Source organism: Bidens hawaiensis, unplaced genomic scaffold (assembly GCF_021521415.1).
Source record: "Bidens hawaiensis isolate Kalapana, Puna unplaced genomic scaffold, B.hawaiensis_p1.1 tig00024811_1, whole genome shotgun sequence".
NCBI classification, from domain to species: domain Eukaryota; kingdom Viridiplantae; phylum Streptophyta; class Magnoliopsida; order Asterales; family Asteraceae; genus Bidens; species Bidens hawaiensis.
Window position 1 is genome coordinate 262,934 of NW_027493924.1, and position 21,530 is coordinate 284,463.

At 36.1% G+C, this 21,530-nt stretch overlaps 1 pseudogene; it reads left to right on the top strand.

The window, feature by feature from the left end:
* Positions 1-291: 291 nt before the first annotated feature.
* On the top strand, positions 292-12,060 carry LOC143570000 (ABC transporter G family member 9-like; annotated as a pseudogene).
* Positions 12,061-21,530: the final 9,470 nt, after the last annotated feature.

Below are 21,530 nucleotides of genomic sequence, written 5' to 3' on the forward strand. Positions count from 1 at the left end.
GAGAAAGGTGTTCAAACAAAGTCAAGTCTGTGAGAGTTGGTAAGAGAGAGAAGAATCGTGTTGGGTGTACTTACAGAACGTTTAAGGCATGTGACCCACCGAAGCTGACAGGTATGGGTGATGCCATAGCCACTCTCCAATGGATTACTGCTATGGACAAGGTTATCCGAATCAGAGAGTGTCGTCCCAACCAAGCAGTGGGGTTTGCTACCCAGTCGTTTAGTGATGAGGCCATGTTCTTGTGGGAAACTGTGGAACAAAGAAAGAACCCAAGGAGATTAAGGTCATGAGATGGAAGATCTGAAGGAGATGGTTATGAACCAATTTTTTGCTGATGCTGAGGTTGAATGGGCTAAGATGAAGTTTTTGAATTTAAAGGCGGGGAAAATAATACACCGCGAGTACACTACTAAATTCAATCGTATGTCCAGATTGGTGCATGATATCGTGAACATTGAGGCAAAAAGGATCTAGTGCTACTTGAGGGAACTTTCACAGAACGTTCAGACACTAGTTAGGGCTAGTAAACCTGCTACTTTTGATTCTGTTGTCGAACTCGTAGAAATGGTTTATGACGACCTGGTGGTGGACGATGCGGTAGTGGAAAAAAAAGGAGAAGAATTGGGTTGCTCCCGCTAAACGACCCGGTCCTCAGTTGTGGAATTCAAAGGAGAAGAATCCATGAAAGTGTAGGAGAAGAAGCCATGAAAGACTTGTGGAAATATGCACAGCGGCGAATGCAAGTAAAGTGCGGGGGTGAATGCTTGCTATAGTGTGGAAAGATAAGGCACTATTCCCGTGACTGTAATAGTGAGCCTATTTGCTACAAGTGTGGGAAGGCTGGCCATATAGCAAGGGAATGCACTGCTTGTGAAGCTGGAGGAAGTGGTAAGAAAGATCCTGACCAACCCAGGCCAAGGACCAGAGCCTACATGCTGACATAGGAACAAGCCAAGTAGATCCCTGATGTCGTGACAGATATGTTTCTAGTAAACGGAATTTCCGCTTCAGTATTGTTTGATTCAGGTGCAAGTAGGAGTTTTGTAGCTATGCCATTTTGTAAGATAGAAAAAATGAAATGTTGTTATGTGCCTGAAACTTTTACAGTAGAAATCGCTAGTGAAACCTCTGTTAGAATAATGAGAATGGTTAAGGGTCTAAGATAGAGTTAGAGGGACGTAAGTTCCCTTCTACCCTGTATGTGATGACCTTAGGAGGGTTGGATGTTGTTTTGGGAATGGATTGGTTGTCTGAGTTTAAGGCTCAGATAGTGTGTAAGGGTAGGTTGATAAGGTTAAAGTCTTTGAATGGTGGTACCGAGACGATTTATGGTGATAAAGAAAGTTCCAGGATTAACGTCATTTCGATGATAAAATCCAAAGGTTTATTAAGGCGAGGGTGTGGTGCCTACATGGCGTATGTTTTTAAAGCTACGGCTGAGGCGAAAGAAGTGAGAGATGTTCCTGTAGTGTGTGACTATCCATAAGTGTTCCTTGAGGATCTTTCGGGGTTACCACCAAAACGAGAGGTATAATTCCAAACGGAGTTAATACTAGGAGCACATCTCGTCGCGAAAGCACCTTACCGTCTAGCGCCGGTCGAGATGAAGGAATTTATGTCCCTACTACAAGAACTCCTCGATAAAGGTTTCATAAGGCCGAGAGTTTCCCCGTGGGGTGTGTCGATGCTATTTGTTAAGAAGAAAGATGGAAGTATGAGAATGTGTATTGACTACCGGGAGATGAACAAGCTTACGGTAAAAAATAGATATTCGTTCCATTGATGATTTGATCAATTACAAGTGCTGGTTGGTTCTCGCGAATAGACCTAAGATCAGGCTATCATCAGTTGAAAGTGAAAGAGGCAGACATCCCTAAGAAAGCATTTCGAACGCAGTATGGGCACTACGAGTTCCTCGTGATGTCATTTGGTCTAACAAATGCTCCAACAGCATTTATGGATATGATGAATAGGGTATGTTGGCCGATGTTAGACAAGTCAGTTATCATTTTCACCGACAATATATTGATTTATTCAAAGAGCAAGTCTGACCATGCCGAGTATCTGAGAAAAATATTGGAAGTTTTGAAGAAAGAGAAACTATATGCTAAGTTTTCAAAGTGCACATTTGGGTTGCGAGAGGTACAGCTTCTATGTCACATAATCAATTCTTAAGAGATTACTATGGACCCCTCTAAGATTGAAGTAATAAAGAATTGGAAGACTCTGTAAAACCCAACTGAGATACGTAGTTTCATAGGTTTGGTTGGCTATTATAGGAGATTCATTCAAGGCTTCTCCATGGTAGCCGCACCGTTGACTGGTATGACCCGAAAGGCTGTAGTATTCAATTGATGAAGTATAGGAAGAAGCTTTTGAAGAGTTAAAGAAAAGACTCACACAAGCTCCAATCCTGGTGTTACCCTATGGTAATGAAGATATGGCAGTTTGTACGGATGCTTCGCATCGTGGGTTAAGTTGTGTGTTGATGCAACGAGGTAAAGTCATAGCTTATGCTTCTAGGCAATTGAAAGTTCATGAGAGTACGTATCCGACGCATGACTTAGAGCTAGCAGCAGTAGTGAATGCTCTCAAGATTTGGAGACATTACTTGTATGGTACCAAGTGTACTATTTATACAGACCATAAGAGTTTGAAATACTTCTTCGAGCAGAAAGAGTTCAATATGAGATAGAGAAGGTGGTTAGAATTGATAAAGGATTATGAATGTGATATCAAATACTATCCTGGTAAGGCTAATGTGGTCGCTAACGCACTAAGCCGTAAGAATAAGGAAGTTATCGCGACAGTAAAGTCGTATAAGCTAATAATTTACTCAAATTTCTTTGGAGAGATCAGCAAGGTACAGTCAGAGGTTCTTATAGATGAAGGATTAATGAAGAAGGAAAGAATTTTCGGACAAAAAAATGAGCTGATAGATAACACTCATGGTGTAAAGACCAGGTTTGACCGCATGTGGATTCCACGCCATGGTAATCTTAGAGGTTGAATCCTAGATGAAGCTCATAAGTCTAGATACTCGATTCATCTGAGATCCACCAAAATGTATCAAAACGTGAAGAGAGACTATTGGTGGCCGGGTATGAAGAATGAGGTAGTAGATTACGTCAGTAAGTGCTTAACTTTCTTGCAAGTCAAAGCAGAACTAGAAACCGTATGGAAAGATGTAGTCACTATAGATACCAAAATGGAAATGAGAACACATCACCATGGATTTCATAACTTAGCTACCGCGGACAGCTAGAAATCATGATACCATATGGGTGATTGTGGATCATTTAACGAAAATGCTCACTTGCTGCCTATACGAGAGTCTGTCTCGTCAGAAATGTTAGCAAGCGTTTTCATAAAAGAGGTTGTGGCTAAACATGGAGTACCGTTATCAATAATGTCTGATTGAGATACTCGCTTTACTTCCAGATTTTTTGGAAAAAGTTCCATGAAGCTATGGGAACAAGACTGAACATCAACACGGCATATCATCCTCAAACAAACGGGTATTCTAAAAGGACTATCCAAACCCTTGAGGATATGCTACGTGCTTGTGTGTTAAACTTTGGAGGAAGTTGGGACGACCGCTTGCATTTAGTAAAATTTTCCTACAACAATAGCTACCACTCACGTATTGGTATGTTGCCATTTGAGATGCTATGCGGTAGACGCTGTAGAATTCCTGTATGTTGGGGAGAAATTGGTCAGAAATAAATTACCTGAATAATTGGAAGGAATACACTCCACTTCCCATGTTTCTCACATGAGGAAATGTGTTGCCGATGAATTGTCTCTTGTGCCGTTGGAAGACATCGAGGTAGATGAACAGTTGAACTATGTTGAACAGCCCATAGAGATAGTTGGCTGAAAGGAGAAGCAGCTTCATCATAAGGTTATCTCCTTGGTGAAAGTGATATGGAAACATCGTAAAGGATCAGACGCCACGTGGGAAGTTGAGGAGAGATGTGCATGTTTTACCCGAGTGTGTTTAGTGATAGTTATGTTTCGGGGACGAAACCTCTTTTAAGGAAGGTAGACTTGTAACATCCTACTTTTATGAGTAAATAATAAAAAAATGTTATTTAATAAACTGTATCTTATTATTTAATTATGTTGAATAATAATAAGTTTAATGTTGGCTTGGAAAATAAAAGATGGATTACGGGATGGTGATGGGACTTGATATCTATGGGTTTAGGAGTATTTAAACACCCTTAAATCTCCCTAAAACCCTAGACTCTCATTCCACCTTTGCCTCCATACACACTAAAACACACACACAAACACACTCCTTTCATCTCAGATTTAGATCCGAGCTAAAGAAGGGTAGATTTCATATCCGACGTCATCGAGCAACAAGAAACGCATCCAAATTCACGTGTTGAATTGGATCTGAAGCAAGAACCAAACCGAAAAGGTATGTTTTGGGAAAAGATCGTGTATTTAACATCGGTTTACCATACGCTTTGGTAGAAAGATGAATCGGGCGAACACTAGTGGGCAAAAAAGTAAACTTTGTAACAATTGGTGTAATGGACGTGAGCCGGAGCCAACCCAGTACCATTTGGGTCATTTAAAAGCAAGATGATGGAGTCGTTACAGCCTAGGACTCGATGCAGTGGTAAAATAGGCCTTGGAGGGATAAAGAAAAATGATTATAACAAGAAGGGCATGAAAATCAGTCTGAATCGTATTCCTGGGAATGCTCGAATCGAATCGAATTGACTCGACTCGACTCGACTCGAATAGACTGACTCGATTAGACTCGACTTGAATCGACGTATTAGACTCGACTCGAATCGATTAGACTCGACTCGACTCGGCTAGAGTTGAATCGTAATCGAAAAATCCATGTTTTTCTAATGAATTTTTAATGAAGCCTTATTTCCAAGCTGGCATGGTAGCTTAACCCCAGCCAGGGGCTCTGCCCCTTGGACCCTGCTAGGGGATGCCGCCCAGAGAACCCCGCTACCAGGGCGCTGCCACCGGACCCCATTTGTTAGGACTTCAATAACCTAGAAATATGATATGATTAGGAGTAGTTGAGTGATGCTTATAATTTGTTACATAGTTAGCCGTGCCCAGCTGAAAAGAGGTATTACCGTTAACTACGAGAGAAACAAGATCCAGGTGAGTTTTTAGCCCATTTCCCTGTTATGTTTTTCAGGGCTGTATGCATACTCCTATGTGTTTAGATAATACACTTACCTTAAGTGGTAAGTGTATGCTATATGAATGTTTATAAATGGTACTTGAATCTTATAGAAAGAGTTAAGGGTATGTATGTAGATGTATATGAAAATATATAATTAAAATTATGTATGGATGTATGGTTGTATGGTAAAATATGAATGGTTGTATGGTACGAACAAAAGGGAACCGGACTCTAATAATATCTGAGGTAGAAGGGAACTGGACCCTAATATTATCTGAGGCAGAAGGGAACCAGATCCTAATAATAACCGAAGAAAAAGGGAACCGGAGCCTAATAATATCCGAGGAAGTAGGGGAATTGCTCTTTAAAACGTAGAGATAATCATTTATGTATTAGTGAGTAAAGAAAGAAAGAATGAAAGTATGAAAATATGAAAGTATGAAAGTTGGATAGTAGTAAAGTATAAATGTATGTAAATATGTATGAAATGAAAGGTAAGCATGTTACGTATGTATTATGTATCTTCGGATGCGTATATGAGAGTTTAATACATATTTTTTTAACTATTAAATAAATATATCAAATTACAAAACTACCCTCATGTGTTTTGCAGATGACCAGATTTAACGAGAAAAATTAACTAGGTTAGTGCCAAACGACATTACATGCGATAGAGTTTTGAAACATAAAGTGCGATATTTGGTATTTAGTTTGCTAAATGACAACCACTGAAAAAAAACAAACATAAAAGACTAGTTTTGTGATTCTGTCTAAAGAAAAAATAGAAGATATATTTCTGCTTACGACATCGTTAGTTTGATCATTGAAATAAGCGGGTTGTACATTGTCGTGTCTTCTAAGTGTTCACAGATATTGGCCTTAGGTGACGATTTTCTCTGGTTCAGTGATGAGTGTATCCCAATATTTCAATTGTCAATAGCCTATTTGATGGATTCGTTTGGCCGCTTAAAAAATTGCTCCCAAAAAGTTTCAAAACTGTAGATATAATAAAAGAAATTGGCCCCATCATTTTTTTTTCCTTTTATAACAAGAATAATTCTAGAAGGCTCAAAGAGGCTAAAAGTAATAAATTGAATGCAACAAAATTTAGTCATTTATTTATGTAAGAAATTAATAGTTGCCTTCTGTTTTGATAATTCAAAAGGTCTTTAAAAATAAAAAAAAAAATTTTATAAACACAATAAACTTTTCTATTTTTAACATCCAAATATTGTACAATGAATTGAATCTTGGCCTCCGAGTTCACACTCAAACTTTCCAATTATTTATTAACTATTATCCAAGCTTTAAAACTCATTTAACCATTTTTTTAAGTATTAGCCAATCATTAGCTTTTGCAAATTTCTAATGTTTCAGCTAAATGTACGTTTTATAAAATTTATTTGTTTTTATATATGTGTGTATATATATAGGATAAGGATCCTAAGAGAACCCTTTATAAATTGAGAACTTTGATAACCATTTTGGACCACTAAAAAACTTATAAAAAATATTTAAAAAAATTGTAAACATAAAAAACAAAAATTTTTAAAAAGCGAATAAACAAAAATTCTCATATTTCATTCCGGTTTCGTAAATAAAAAAAACTCAAAAAGAAAATTTAATTAATTCGTATATATATATACACATGTATATAATTTTATTTAATCTCTAGCTATGTAATGTACACATATGTACATTATCATTTGCCTTAAATTATACATATATGTACATATTATATATATATATGTATAATTTTGCTAAAACCGAGATTTTTTTATGAAACCGGAATGAAATATAAGAATTTTTGGTTTTTTTACTTTTTTTATTTCTGTCTTTTTTTTGTTTTATGATTTTTTTTTATTTTTGGGTTTTTTTTGTGATCCAAAATGGTTCTCATGTCTTAATTCCTAAAAAGTTCTCACATGATGTTGATCCTATGTATATATAAGGGAATGTTATCCTAAAAACAAGTAGTTTTCTAGAAAAACTAGGAATAAATCATAGTCATTGAATCATGTTAATCAATGGTTTATATTTAAAATTACCAAAAACCAATATAGTTTTCTAGAATTACTCTCTCACCATTATAACCGACACAGTTTTGTAGAATTGTTCTTTCACCATAGGTTGTAATGCCACATGTTAAAAAATGGGTTTTTGCTGAAATCATCGGGTTATGTTCAATATTATTTTATGTACTTAAAAAATTTATTATTTAAGTAATTTAATAGCAATAAGATATAAAGATATTTAACAGCCTTATTTATATATATATATATATATATATATATATATATATATATATAAAAGAAGCTTCTTATTCTAGTGCATTTAGTTTTTAATGAAACAATATAAAAATTTTCAGTCAAACCAAATTAAATAAATTGAAATCTTTTTACAGAATAAGTGAAAGAACTAAATGCATTGGAAGTATTCATTATATTAATTAATAATATTAACTAAAAGAAACGCACACTTGATTCCCACAAAAGTGACACACGTAATCGTATTAAAAAAGCACTCCTCTTTCTTTTGTTTATATATTGGGCTTCATAGATAGCAAGTCGTGAACACCGGTACATATCGTCAATTCGTGTACACACATATTTCAATTCAAAACGATTGAATCCAAATCGATTGATTAACGGAAGCACAAATGGTCGATATTGAAGCACAATCTTCATCTACTAAATCGGTTTTCAAAAAAATTGATCGTCCAGTAACATTAAAGGTTTGTATTTCTTTCAATTAATTCTTCATCGATCTTAAACCAAACCTGATACAAGTTTTTAGAATAATGCATTGGTTTTCAGAATAGTTGACCGTCTAGTCAAATTAAATGTTTGTATTAAATTCTCACAAATCAAAACGGACATACTTAGAAAGAGATTTCATTTTTAGCCCCCTAACATTATAATCCAAAAATGTCTCACTCAAACTCATCTTTAACCATGTGTTACAAAGTCTAATACGTCTTTGACGAATGTGTTAGACTTCCAATCACATAGTCAAAGATATATTAGGCCTCTAAACACGTGGTCAACGACGTGTTTGACATCCAAATACATAGTCAAATACGTGTTTAGCCTTTGTCTTTTTTTAGTATTATATTATTATAACTAATTTTACTTAAATTGGTTTTTCTTTTATTACTTTTAATATATAAAGTTTTATATTATTTCGAATATACTGTTGAGTTGCGCTTATTTTTATTTACAGACTGACATATAGTTTACTCAAGCACAAGCCATGCCAAATTAATATCGAAATGTTCAATAAAATTTTACTTAAATTGGTTTTTCTTTTATTACTTTTAATATATAAAGTTTTATATTATTTCGAATATACCGTTGAGTTGCGCTTATTTTTATTTACAGACTGACATAAAGTTTACTCAAGCACAAGCCATGCCAAATTAATATCGAAATGCTCAATAAAATTTGACTTCACACGGTTTTAAATAAAGCTTATGTCAACATATAGATAAAAAACAAGTTTCCACGATGTATTCGAAATTATACAAAACTTTATATATTAAAAGTTATAAAAGAAAAAATATATAAGTAAGATTAGTTATACTGATATAATATTAAATAAAAAAAGAGGCTAAACATGTCTTTGACTATGTGTTTGAATGACAAACAGGTCGTTGACCACGTGTTTGGAGGACTAACACATCTTTGACTATGTGTTTGGATGTATAATACGTCTTTGATTACGTGTTTGTAAAAACGTTGTCAAAAACATGTTAAACTTCCTAACACATGGTCAAAGATGTGTTTGAAAGGAAAATTTTTGAAATCCGAAAGTTTAAGAAACAAAAATAAAATCTCTTTAGAAGGTAAGTTCATTTTACAAATTTTACCTTTTAATCGTTAGATTACTTCTTTATCGATCTTAGACCAAACCCGATAACGCATTTATGATTTATGACATGACATTCATACTTTCCAAGTGTTTCATTGGAGCTCGTTGCATTTGGAAGGGGCGTCCTTCCATAGTTCCATACATGATTACATACTCAAATGCAAGATACGGTGAACCGAAATTTAATAATTTGTTTTTTCTTCTTCTGTTTTATATTTATATATATACAATGAATAAATCACGTGTACATTATATGCATTAATAATTTATACACTACATTTTTTTATAATGTGGAATTAAGTAAAACTAAAAATTAATAATATTTTTATATAAAGTCATGAATTTATTGAAGCTACTTTAATAAAAAAAAGTTTAATATAAAGGTTACTATATAGAAAAATAGTTATATAAAGGTTTTTTCTTGTTCTCTTTCAAGGTTAGAAAGGAAAAAAAATAATAAATGCATGAAATAAATTTCTTCCCCAAAACAAATATTTAAAATTTAGGTTTTGAAACTTTAATGTGTAATCATCATAACTTATTGTTTAAATGGCATCAAAAATAAAAATAAAAGTGATTATCAATAAAAAGAATATGTTCATTAAAAAATAAATGTAAAGTGTGGCGATGGTGTGGAAATGTAATTATTAGTAAGAATGTTTTTAGGACGGCTATTATTATTATTATTATTATTATTATTATTATTTTTTGCATTTGTAAAAGTTTGATGCAAAAGATTAATGGTACGTGCTTGTGAGTACATTTAACACCTTGCACCGGCGATGACAAATTTATATGATCTACGGATTGTTTTTCTTTTCTTTTTTGAACTGGCCATATATTAATTCAAGAACTGAAACCTTCAATTTTAGAGATTTGTTTTCTACAAACAATATTATTAGCTAAGCATTGCCTGTTTTTATAATAATTCTAGGGTTTTCTTGAAACAATTGTGGGGTTTTAGGTTTTAAATGATTTACATCTTTAAAAGTGTTTGTCATATGGCATTAATATCCATACAATAGCATATATAATTTACCTTTTGTTTACTCACTTTCAATTAAACAGTTTCATGAAGTGGTTTACAAAATCACCATAAAGAAACAAGGATGCTTGAAGAACAAGACCGACAGTCCAATCGAGAAACAGATATTAAAAGGAATTACAGGCATTGTGATTCCAGGAGAAATGCTGGCAGTGTTAGGACCATCCGGCTGCGGCAAAACCACCCTTTTAACAGCTCTAGGTGGCAGGCTTGGTGGTAAACTCGGAGGTAGTATCACTTACAACAACAAACCGTTCTCGAGTACAATTAATCGGAGCACTGGTTTTGTTACTCAGGATGATGTGTTATATCCTCATTTAACAGTCACCGAGACCCTAATGTTCACAGCACTTCTTAGACTTCCTAATACTCTCACTAAACAACAGAAGATCACACTCGCGGAAGACATAATTGAGCAACTCGGGTTGACAAGATGCAAAAGTAGTATTATTGGTGGCCCAAGATTAAGAGGGGTATCGGGTGGAGAACGAAAAAGAGTTAGTATAGGGCAAGAAATGCTTATAAATCCTAGTCTGTTGTTCTTGGATGAACCAACATCCGGGCTTGATTCAACGACCGCTCAACGAATTGTTTCGACTTTATGGGAATTAGCAAGAGGGGGAAGAACTGTTGTGATGACAATCCATCAACCTTCGAGTCGGCTTTTCTATATGTTTCATAAGATTTTGTTGTTATCAGATGGGAATCCATTGTTTTTCGGAAAAGGATCGGAAGTTATGTCGTATTTTGATAGTATTGGATTTTCGCCGTTAGTCGCCATGAATCCTTAGGACTTTCTGCTTGATCTTGGCAATGGTATGTATTGTTAAAAATGTGATTTTTTTTTATTTTTACATATTTGGTTTTGCATAATAACTAATTTTGTGAACTTTGTATAAATAAAAAAAATCAGGCATATCACCGGATGATTCCAATCAAGAAGATCAAGCAACAATCAAGCAGAAGTTAGTTTCAGCATATAAGTTGAATCTAGCTGATAATTTGAAAGCTGAAACACTAGAATCCGAAGAGCAAGTTAACGATGTCGTAGACCACAAGAACTCAGAAAGATGGACTACAACATGGTTCCAACAATTCACAATATTGCTTAGAAGAGATTTAAAAGAAAGGAGACATGAAGCTTTTGATACTCTCAGAATAGCTCAAGTTTTACTCATATCATTTCTTTGTGGTTTGCTGTGGTGGAAGTCGGATACCGCTAACATACGAGATCAGGTATACATGCCAAATTCACTATTTTGATGGTAATTACTACTTTCATTTATTGTAGTTATGTTAATTTCTTGACTCACAAAATATGCAGTCAGGATTGTTATTCTTCTACACTGCATTTTGGGTACTTATGCCATTATTTAGAGCAATTTTCACATTCCCTCAAGAACGAGAGATGCTTGAAAAAGAAAGATCGTCAGGAATGTATCGGCTTTCGTCTTATTTCATGTCAAGAGCAATAGGTGATCTTCCAATGGAGCTAGTTCTTCCCATATGTTTTTGCATCATAACCTACTGGATGGCCGGTTTCAAGGCAAATTTGGGTAATTTTCTATATGCTTTGGTCGCGGTGCTATTAACTGTGTTAGTTTCACAAGGGCTAGGACTAGCACTGAGTGCAATCATTATGGATCTCAAATCAACAACCGTTTTAGGGGGTGTGATCACGATGACCTTCACATTGACCGGTGGATATTATGTTCAGCATGTTCCGGTTTTCGTATCTTGGATCAAATACATATCAATCAGCTTTCATACTTATAAACTCTTGTTAGGATCGCAATATGAGCAAGGCCAGACTTATCGATGCAGTAACCAAACTTGTTTGGTTTCTGATTTTCCAGCTATTAAGAACATTGGTCTCAATGGTCAAGCGACGTCGTTTGTTGCTTTGCTTATAATGTTGGTAGGTTATCGGGTTATTGCTTATATTTCTCTCATGAGAATCGGAGTACTTAAAAAGTGATAGATTTTTTTATTTTATTTTTGTGTCAAAAGATTATAGAATAAGTGATTCTTCATTATGTGTTTGTTCTCTTTAGGATTTGTATGTGTTATTCTTTAGAATTTGCCTAGCTTCTTGAATGTTTCTGCGTTTTGTTGAACATATTTTTGAATCATTGATCCATTTTCTTCTCCCTTAAGCATTGGAACGTGTATATTACCATTTCTTAACTCGACTTTCAACAACGACGAATTGAACTAATGTTAGGTCCCTTTTTATTTATATTAGTCTTTTATATTGATGATTATGTAATGAGCCATTTTGTTTACTTTGTGTAATTTAGGCCCAAGAGAAAAAGTGTAAAGAAGCCCATTGGGCATTTAATGTATCCTACTTCTCATGCATGCTTCCCTATAAATAGGAAGCATGCCATGAGAAGTAAGGTTGGTTGTATTTGTTGATATTCAAAGAGAAAAACCTTTTGTTATAACTCTCTCTTTCTCTCGGCTCTCTCTCTCCTTCTCTCAAACTAATCGAAAATAACATCTCAAGATCCGAGACCGCTTAGGTGGCTTAGTGTGATTTCCGCTAGCACTAAGCTCGGTTGATCCAAGACTATTGTTAGATCCACCCACGTTGGGACCTACAATTGGTATTAGAGCTTTGGCTCACTAGTTGAGGGTTTTTGGATCACAACCTTGGGTTTTGATCTTGAGAAGAAGAAAACAAGTGTTCTTGCAAGAAAAGTTCACAAACACCACAAAAACAAGAAAAATACAAAAAGAATCGGCAAAATCTTCATAAAAATGTCTTAGAAGGTGTTCTTGGTAAAGATAGCTTGTGTTCAATATCTAGATCCAAAAGTTTTTGTTATAAAAGCGTTAAAGTTAGTGTTTACGGGTTTGAAAAGTGTTGAAATTGACACGTGAAAATTTTCGCTTCTCATGGCATGAAAATCAGTGTACCAACCTTTGACCTAGTACTGACAAGTTAGGTGGAACAGATCCCAAGGAAGATTGCTTCTGGAAGCTTAAGAGTTTTTCGCTTCTCATAGGAGCAATTTCGCTTCGCTTGAAAACTTTTCACTTCGCTTGGAGACTTTTTTCGCTTCGCATAGCACTTTTTCGCTTCGCTTCACTGTTCACATTTCGCTCCGCATAGCACTTTTTCGCTTCGCTTCACTGTTCATGTTTCGCTTCGCATAGAAATTTTTTCGCTTCGCATTACTGTTCATCAGAAGTTTTTTGCTTCGCCTGGAGCAACTTTTTCGCTTCGCTTAGCTGAATTTTTTTCGCTTCTCTTGGCTTCACTTTTTCGCTTCGCTTGAAAAAGTGTTTCGCGCAAAAAACTTACATGTGTTAAATTTTTAAGCTGTTTAAAGTTTTCTAAGTGTTTGAGACTTCTGAAATCATGACAAGCACGGATTCTGAACTGTTGAAGGGGTATTTGTTGTTGGAAAACCAAGTGGGAACACCTACAAATCCACCAAAGTATATGACCTTGGATGATAACTTTGCAGATTTCAAATGGAGATTCATGAACTATATCTCATTGACTGAGACTGATTTGATGAGATGTTTTGAACAAGGTCCTCATGTTCCCGTGACTCGCACTGATGCTGGGGAACAACTTAAGGCTCCAGAAAACTATGATCAAGCAGACAGGGACCTGTTGGCACAAGACAAGAAAGCCTATCTCATTTTAACTGTTTGCCTTTCAAATGAGATCACTGAAACTCTTCATGAACTCACAAGTGCCAAGGGTCTGTGAGAAGCACTTGTTGAGAAAGTTGAGGGCAATGCCGAAATTAGGAAAAACAAGAAGGCCCTATTAAAGGAAGAATTCAATATGTTTAATCATCGTCAAGGAGAAGCTATTTTGGATTTGGTCAAGAGATTTGAGAAGCTTATGGTAAGAATTAGGGCTGCAAGTGTCAACATTGCAAATGCTGAGGTCAATCACAAGTTGATGAATTCACTACCATACAGCTGGAGCACCAATACAATTACAATCAAAATAACTACAACTCTGAATGCCATGACAAAAAGTGATTTGATCTCCACAATCAAGTCATTTGAGATGGACGAACAGATGAGAATGAATAATCATCTAAGTTCCATAAATCAAGCTAGAGTGAGTTCTGCTTCCTGAATGCCAACTGCTTTCGTAAGCAAGACTCAAAAGAATGTGTATCCTGTGACCATTCCTAAGTACTCCCCAAGTGTGTCTTCACAACCAACAGCATTCATCTCAACCAGTAATCAATCAGATTCTTCTAGTACAAGTTCGTTTCAAAAGGCAGTCGACAGTGCGGTTGCCCAAGCCTTAAAAGCTCAAGGGATTTCCTCATCTTCAAAACCTCAACAAAGCAAACCTTCAAGTTTCTATGAAGCACTACCCATGTTAAATGACTCCAACATCGCAATAGTTCATGCTTTTCTGTCAAGCCATGAAGAGTTGATGCAAGGAAATCTATTGCCACCACAGTTTGAAGCTTGAGATTTAAGGGATATCAATAAAAAGGATCTTGAAAAGATGGATATCAAGTACCAAATGGCAATGGCGGTGCAAAGAGCTACAAACTTCATGAAGACGTACGGGAAAGATAGCTTCAATGATTATGACAGAAAAAGGATTGGATTTGACAAGTCGAAGCTGCGATGTTACAACTGTGGTGAAATGGGTCACTTTTCACGAGAATGCATGAATCCATCAAAACCTGCCAATGATATTCGTGTGACTAAGGTGACAGAGGAAGAGAACAGCAAGGCTGCAGGAAAAAGGCATGAGGTGCAGAAGCCAAGCAGCTCATCTCAAAGAATTGGAGGTCATCCACACAAGGGCAACTCAAGCTCAAACTCAAAGGCTCTTGTCTCCCAATCGGAGGTCCAAATTGGTGTGGATTGGGATGATCAATTTCAAGAGCTGCAGAACCCTCTCAATATGGCGGGCATGGCCTTCACAGCAAACGAAGAATCATCCTCATCCACTGCTGCAATTTCTGAGGAATCACCTTCTGATGAGGTAAATAAAAATCTTTGCTCTCAAACTTGTGTGAACAAAGTTACTTATTATAGATATCTTCAGGACGAAGTTTTGAAAGAAAATGCAAAACTTCGCCAACTAAATGTTGAGTATGTAAAGGCTGACAAGATATATGTTGAAAAGATTAAAACACATCACGATGATGTTGCAAATCTTAAACCTAAAATCTTTCAAGGAGAGCACAAAAAACTTGATGTGCGTCGGATAACCCTATAACAATAACCCTCACAACTAAGCTTTAAATATAAAACAAAAATCCTAAAACCACACACAACCGGCAAGTATACTGATCGCAAGTAGTATAGACTTAGGAAGTCCGAGTATCGAACACATGGACACGTAAGACGCTAACGATCACTAACCCTAGACAAAACCTACCTAAGAATAATATTTAATTGATTTTTAAATTCTTTTAACTTAACTGAACTAACTAGACTGACTGACAAAAGTTACCTAATATATAAAACTTAACGGGGAACTAACTGTGTTAACTTCGGATAGAGAAAAACGTCTACCTAGGTCTGAATCAAACTGTAGGCCTAACAAGCTAATGGATTGGATGGTATCTAGACACCGGTCCCTAAAGATGATACAACTAAGGATCACTCAGGCTCACTGGATCACCTCTTGGTCTCACTCAATAAACCCTAACTACTCTTAATCGGCTAAAACGACCAAACCGGGAAACAATTGCTAACGTGTTCTAATGTTTACTCACCTCTCGGTCTCACCAACACTCGACCCTAATGGCAATGAATACTACACAAACAAGGATAGAGGAACAATTCAACTTAAACCAAAATAGATCAACTAGTCGCTCAAACACCTAAACCTGACAAGAAACAAACTCGCTCTCGCGCAATTCTTATTCTAGCACGCAACGGCAATGAGACAACCCTAACTTCTTATCACCTCTCGGTCTCTAAGAAGGTGCCTAATCGCTGTACTTTAACCTCAAATTCACGCAACAAAACCCTACGGTTGTTCCTACCGCAAACAAACCCTAAACACAAAGTCAAGAATCAAACAATGCACCGATCAATCAACACAAAACTAATTAACCGACACACGGGGTTTAAGCAATGAATTACCCAAAATTTCCAGCCCTTAAACACAACCTATTTCATGTCTAAATCAAACTTTACAATAACAATTAACATCTATCAATCAAACAATCCAACAAACTCATCAAACACTAACAATTATCATTATTCCTAGGTAGAACTAACAAGTTTAGCCTCTAATCATATTTGGACAGCCATGAACATTTAATAAAACCATTGTATAACTCATCTCAATCATCTTAACAATAGTTCAACAATCAATAGAAATCATAAACAAGTCAATCTCTAACACAATTGCAAAACAAATTAACAATTGATCAAGAAAATAAAGTTTGATGAACAATGTTTAAAAGAAAGGATATGGAGTGAATATAGCTGCTCGTGGCTGTGAAAAAATTGATGATGAATGATCCCGAGACTTGTCCTTGCCTTCTTCTTCCTTCCCTAGCCGCCACAAGTCCCAAACCTAGCCGCACCAAAGCTTTTTTCTTCTTCCCCTCATGCTGTGAATTCCGGTCGGACTCTAGTAGGCTGGTTAGGGTTTTTTATTTTTTTATATATTATAATATAATGGTATCTTGGGCTTTTCCAATATGTAACCGGGCCGGGCCTAGAGCTTTGTATTGAAAACGTATGCGTAAAAGACCCGTAAGCTCCTCGAAAAGCTCGGTTTCTTCATTCTTTCAACCAAAACCTACAAGATTGTTAAAACTATGTAAAACCTATATAAAAAAAGCTAAAATACATAAAATATAATGCAATAATGTAGATAAAAGGTTCGGAAAATAAGTGTGTTTTACAACACATCAAATATCCCCACACTTAAGACTTTTTTGTCCTTGAAAAAAAATACTACACGGGATCATAACCGAGTTTAACCGACAACTCTTGGTTTTATTTATTTATTTATATATTATTATTATTATTATATAATTTTTTTTCTTTTTAAAGTATTAGAACAAGTGATCCGTTACCCAAATATTTCTTCCAACTTTCACCTAATAAGCTAGATCAGGTCTTAAACCCATGCCCCTAATACTTACCGAGGCAAATAAGGCGTGACAGTTTCATTAATTTGTATGACTAAGTGGAACCCACACCTAAAGGCCCTGCTGCCACTTCACCAATTCCATTATGGTTTTACCGGGCCGAGTCACCCCAACTTGACTTAAACCTATTGCCACATGATTAAAACATTTCGACTCATATACAAACTATAAACTCCAGCTCTCTTTCAAGTGCACGCAATTACAAATGCATTCTTTTTTTTTCTTTTTCTGCCTTTTGGCTTTTTGCATTTTTTTTTGGAATACTCATAGTACGTAGCTTTGCATGAATAGAAACAAATACACAAGATAAAACAACTAATATACAGACGATCATGTGACTCGAGGCTTGAGTATGACCTGGCTTTTCATTCCAGTGCTGTCACGAGTTTAGTTAAACAAACAAAACCCCTAAGATGTTTCCCACTAAAGTCAGGCCATTTAAAAGGTTCAATTAGGTCAACAACCAAACCGCCCTTTCATTCTCAAAGGCTGAGCCTACCGACACATCGATTACTGAGTCTAAACCGTTCGGTTGTCATACATTACGTGCGGGTCTAATGGGCACTATTCTTATTTATTATATATATATATTAAAAACACCAAGAAGTTGTAAAATAACCACTACTCGGTAATATATCATCTCCTGTTTGACGCAGAGAAAACAAATTTTCAAGGGACTATTTTTTTTCATAATTTTTTTTATTATTTATTTATTTATTATTTTTTTTTCAAAAATTTTCCTACAACTAAGTAAAATAAACCCCATCCCCACACTTAGAACGAAATCGTCCTCGATGAGTACAAGGAAAAGAAATAAAATAAAATAAAAATAAACAGAAAATATTCATAAAGTATACAAGACTAAAACAAAGAACGGGTTACTCCCTGGTTTGTGTGCAGAATCCTCAATAGCTGAGTAGTAACCAAACGAGCGTATAGCATTTCATTCGCGGGCCGCAACCTCGGGAGAACCTGTTCCACAATGCCATCGTAGCTACCATGCGCATAATATAACCTGCTAAACTCAAACTCGCTCGCATGTAGCGGCGAACAACATGGAAAACAAAAACATAAAGAAATAAATATATTTTTGTGTTTTTGGTTTTTTATAATTTTTTTTTTAATAAAAGAACACCCCTTAAATCGACCGACTCGAATGGAGATTTAGTACGAGCGGTTTCATCTTGGAACATCCTGAAATAGACAAAAACAAATGAAACAGATAGCACACACAAATAATAGGAATACAAACTCTACAACTCGGGCAGTCTCCCGAGTGATGCATCCACACGTCTACGTCTCGGAGAGCGAGTCAAGGTAGAATACCTTGACCGTCTTATCAGTCATCGGCTCGCCAATGTGGTGCTTCAGTCTATGACCGTTCACCTTAAACGTCCCGCCTTTATCTTTTATCTCAACAGTTCCATACGGGAAAACCTCAGTAATCGTAAACGGACCTGACCAACGGGATCTCAACTTTCCCAGGAATAACCTCAACCGAGAATTATACAATAAGACCAAATCCCCACACTTAAATTGCTTATTACCCTTTAACTTACGATCCTGCAGTTCCTTCGCCCGCTGCTTATAACGATATGAATGCGCGTAAGTATGGTCCCGTAACTCCTCCAACTCATACAACAGATGAAAACGATGATCTCTGGTAGATAACTCAGAATCAAGGGAGGACGACTCGGTGTCAACATCAAAGGGTTGTTCAGTCAAGGAAACCATCTCAACCTCTGGAGTCTCCCTATCTAAAATCTGTGTGTCTTAGGCGGAGCCTCCACAGAGGTCGCTGGAAAACTCCCCCACATGAGTCATGATCGTATCAATGAAGTATAGGGAGTCATCAGCCGATTTGGGATGCTTAGGTGACTGTCGAACGTCAAACGTGATGTTCTCATCCCCGACTCGAAGAAAAAACGATTAACAATCCTGTATGTAATAAAGTATGTGAATCAATGTTAGGAAGCTTAATGTCAGGATCAAAAGCTGTGTTTTGTGAATCATCTAGTTATGACTATTGTACAAATATTTGTAATGAAAGTGAAAGTTCTTCTTCTGATTCAGAATGTGAAACCGTTTTTGATGAAACCATTGAAGTCAAAGTTAATGAACAGACTAGTCAGAGTTGCTTGTCAACTGTTCATAATGCTGAGAACTTATTAAAAGAGAAAACTAGTTTTGTGAATGAAAAACCAAGCACTTCCTGTAAATACATACCACCTAAGAAAACTTCATTTTCTCAAAATACAAATTATAACAATAGTTCTCAATATTATGATCAATTTGATAGTGCCTATTACTACTCTCGACAAAAACCAAGGCAATCAAATCATTTTGCAACTCATCATTCAAATGCTTACAATTATCAATCAGATAGAGGTCATCAACATGTTAACCCAACTACATCACCTTATCCCTCATATCTCAGTGAGCAAGACGTCTAAAAATGCAACCAAAGAAAGTGCTTCTTTGTCTGTGGAAATCCGTCTCATCTTGCAAGACATTGCAAAAACTGGCACAAACAATAAAAAGGATTTAAACAGTAAGTTTGGTTAGATATTTCCTAAGAGTCATCCTAAGAAAATGTCTCACCAAAATCACTCCACTGCCAGTAAGCCGGATTTCAAGTCCAAAAGAAGTGAGAAACCAAAGAAACCATTTTGGCTAACCCAAAGAGAAAGAAAAAGGTTGGCAAAGGGTTTGGAAGCTGAAAAGCCAAAGAGCCCTTCAAATGTTTTCAACAAGAAATACACCGAGGACTTTTTTGTTAAGTCCAAATCTAAGCGAAGGCAATCCAGAAAACCTTTCCATGTAACGCCCGTAAATTTCGTTAATCGGCTCGATCCTTTATTAATGTTGGTCAAAAAGCCAGAGTTTCATCTTTCTAATTTAGAGCCTTGTAATACGTTTTAAAAGTCCGTTTTTCCATCATTTTTTCCTAAAACATCCCATCTTACGACTTAAAGTATTATATTAGTATGTAGCACCCGACATTTTCGTTTATCGGCATGCACGTTGTAGAGTTTGTATATTTATCGGGTTTGAACCAGCTTACATCGGGGACCTCCTTGTCATACCCGTAAGTTGAATTAATTGACTTTCCACCCAAGTTGCTACACACTTCATACTGGAGGGACTAGAGTATAATTTATTTTATATCATAATATTAAAAAAGAAAAACCCTAACCCTAGCTCTATTCCCAGCAGCCGATCGGCCTCAAGACCCCCCCTGCTCGTTTTTCTTCTGCCCAGCCGAGTTTCAGCCATGAAAACTTCAATTCAAGGTCGGTTTTGTGATTCCCCATGTCTTTTACACCTTAATTGATCATATTAACGCGCTTATTGGTCGTTAAGGTTGAGTTTTGATGATAACAGTTTGCTAACAGGTTCGTATACGTTTATTGTAGGGTCTGTAACGTGATGATAAGCCACTGTTTTTGATCGATTCTTGATTCCATGATGTTCTACTTTAAGTCTAGTTTCCAGAGAGGTATAATACGTAATTTTTGGACGAGATTTGAATAGTTTTTATGAATTTATATAATCGAGTGTCAAAGCTGATGCGGGATGCCGGATTCTGGTCTGTCTTCCCGACGTCATAACCTTTTTTTGATAGGTCCAAATTGGTTGGTTCCACTTCTGGAAGTTATTATTTTGAGTTAGGAACCAAACCCAATTGGAATCGTTTAATTTGGTTTGGTAATGAATTTTATAAAAATAAAACAATTTTGTTGCGCACTGAAATAGCTGCACGTACCTTGCTGTGTTGGAGGAATTTTTATAATTTTAGTGTCCAATAGAAAAATATAATAAAAATATTTTTATAAACCTAAGACATTTATTAAAGTCTGGTAAAAATTAATAATTTATTTCAAAGGTTATCCTATGTAATTAAATGCATCTTCGCATGCTAAAATCTACACGTTTTACTCGTTATTAATCGATAAGTTCGTTTTAGGCTTAACCGGTGGATTTGGTTTGTTGAAAGGTTTTAGGGGCTGAGGTAAGTAATTGGGTATGGGTTGGGCCTTAGGCCAAGTTGTTGGGCCTTGGGCCAAAGTGTTGGGGCTTGAACGGCCCATTAGGCAAGAGTGTTCTTACGGTCTAGTTTAGTTACGCGTTGTGTACTATTTACAGGCCCTTACTTGTGAGTGTGCACTTAGGGATTTCCTAGCTCGTTGCAGGTGTTCGATCGATTCCAGGTGAGTTCATGATGCCCTTTTTACTCTTTTTACGTTTTGGGCTAGCATACACACCGAAATCCAATTTTATACGATTTTACCCGTTACAACTATTTGAATGGTACTACATGGTCTCACTCGTG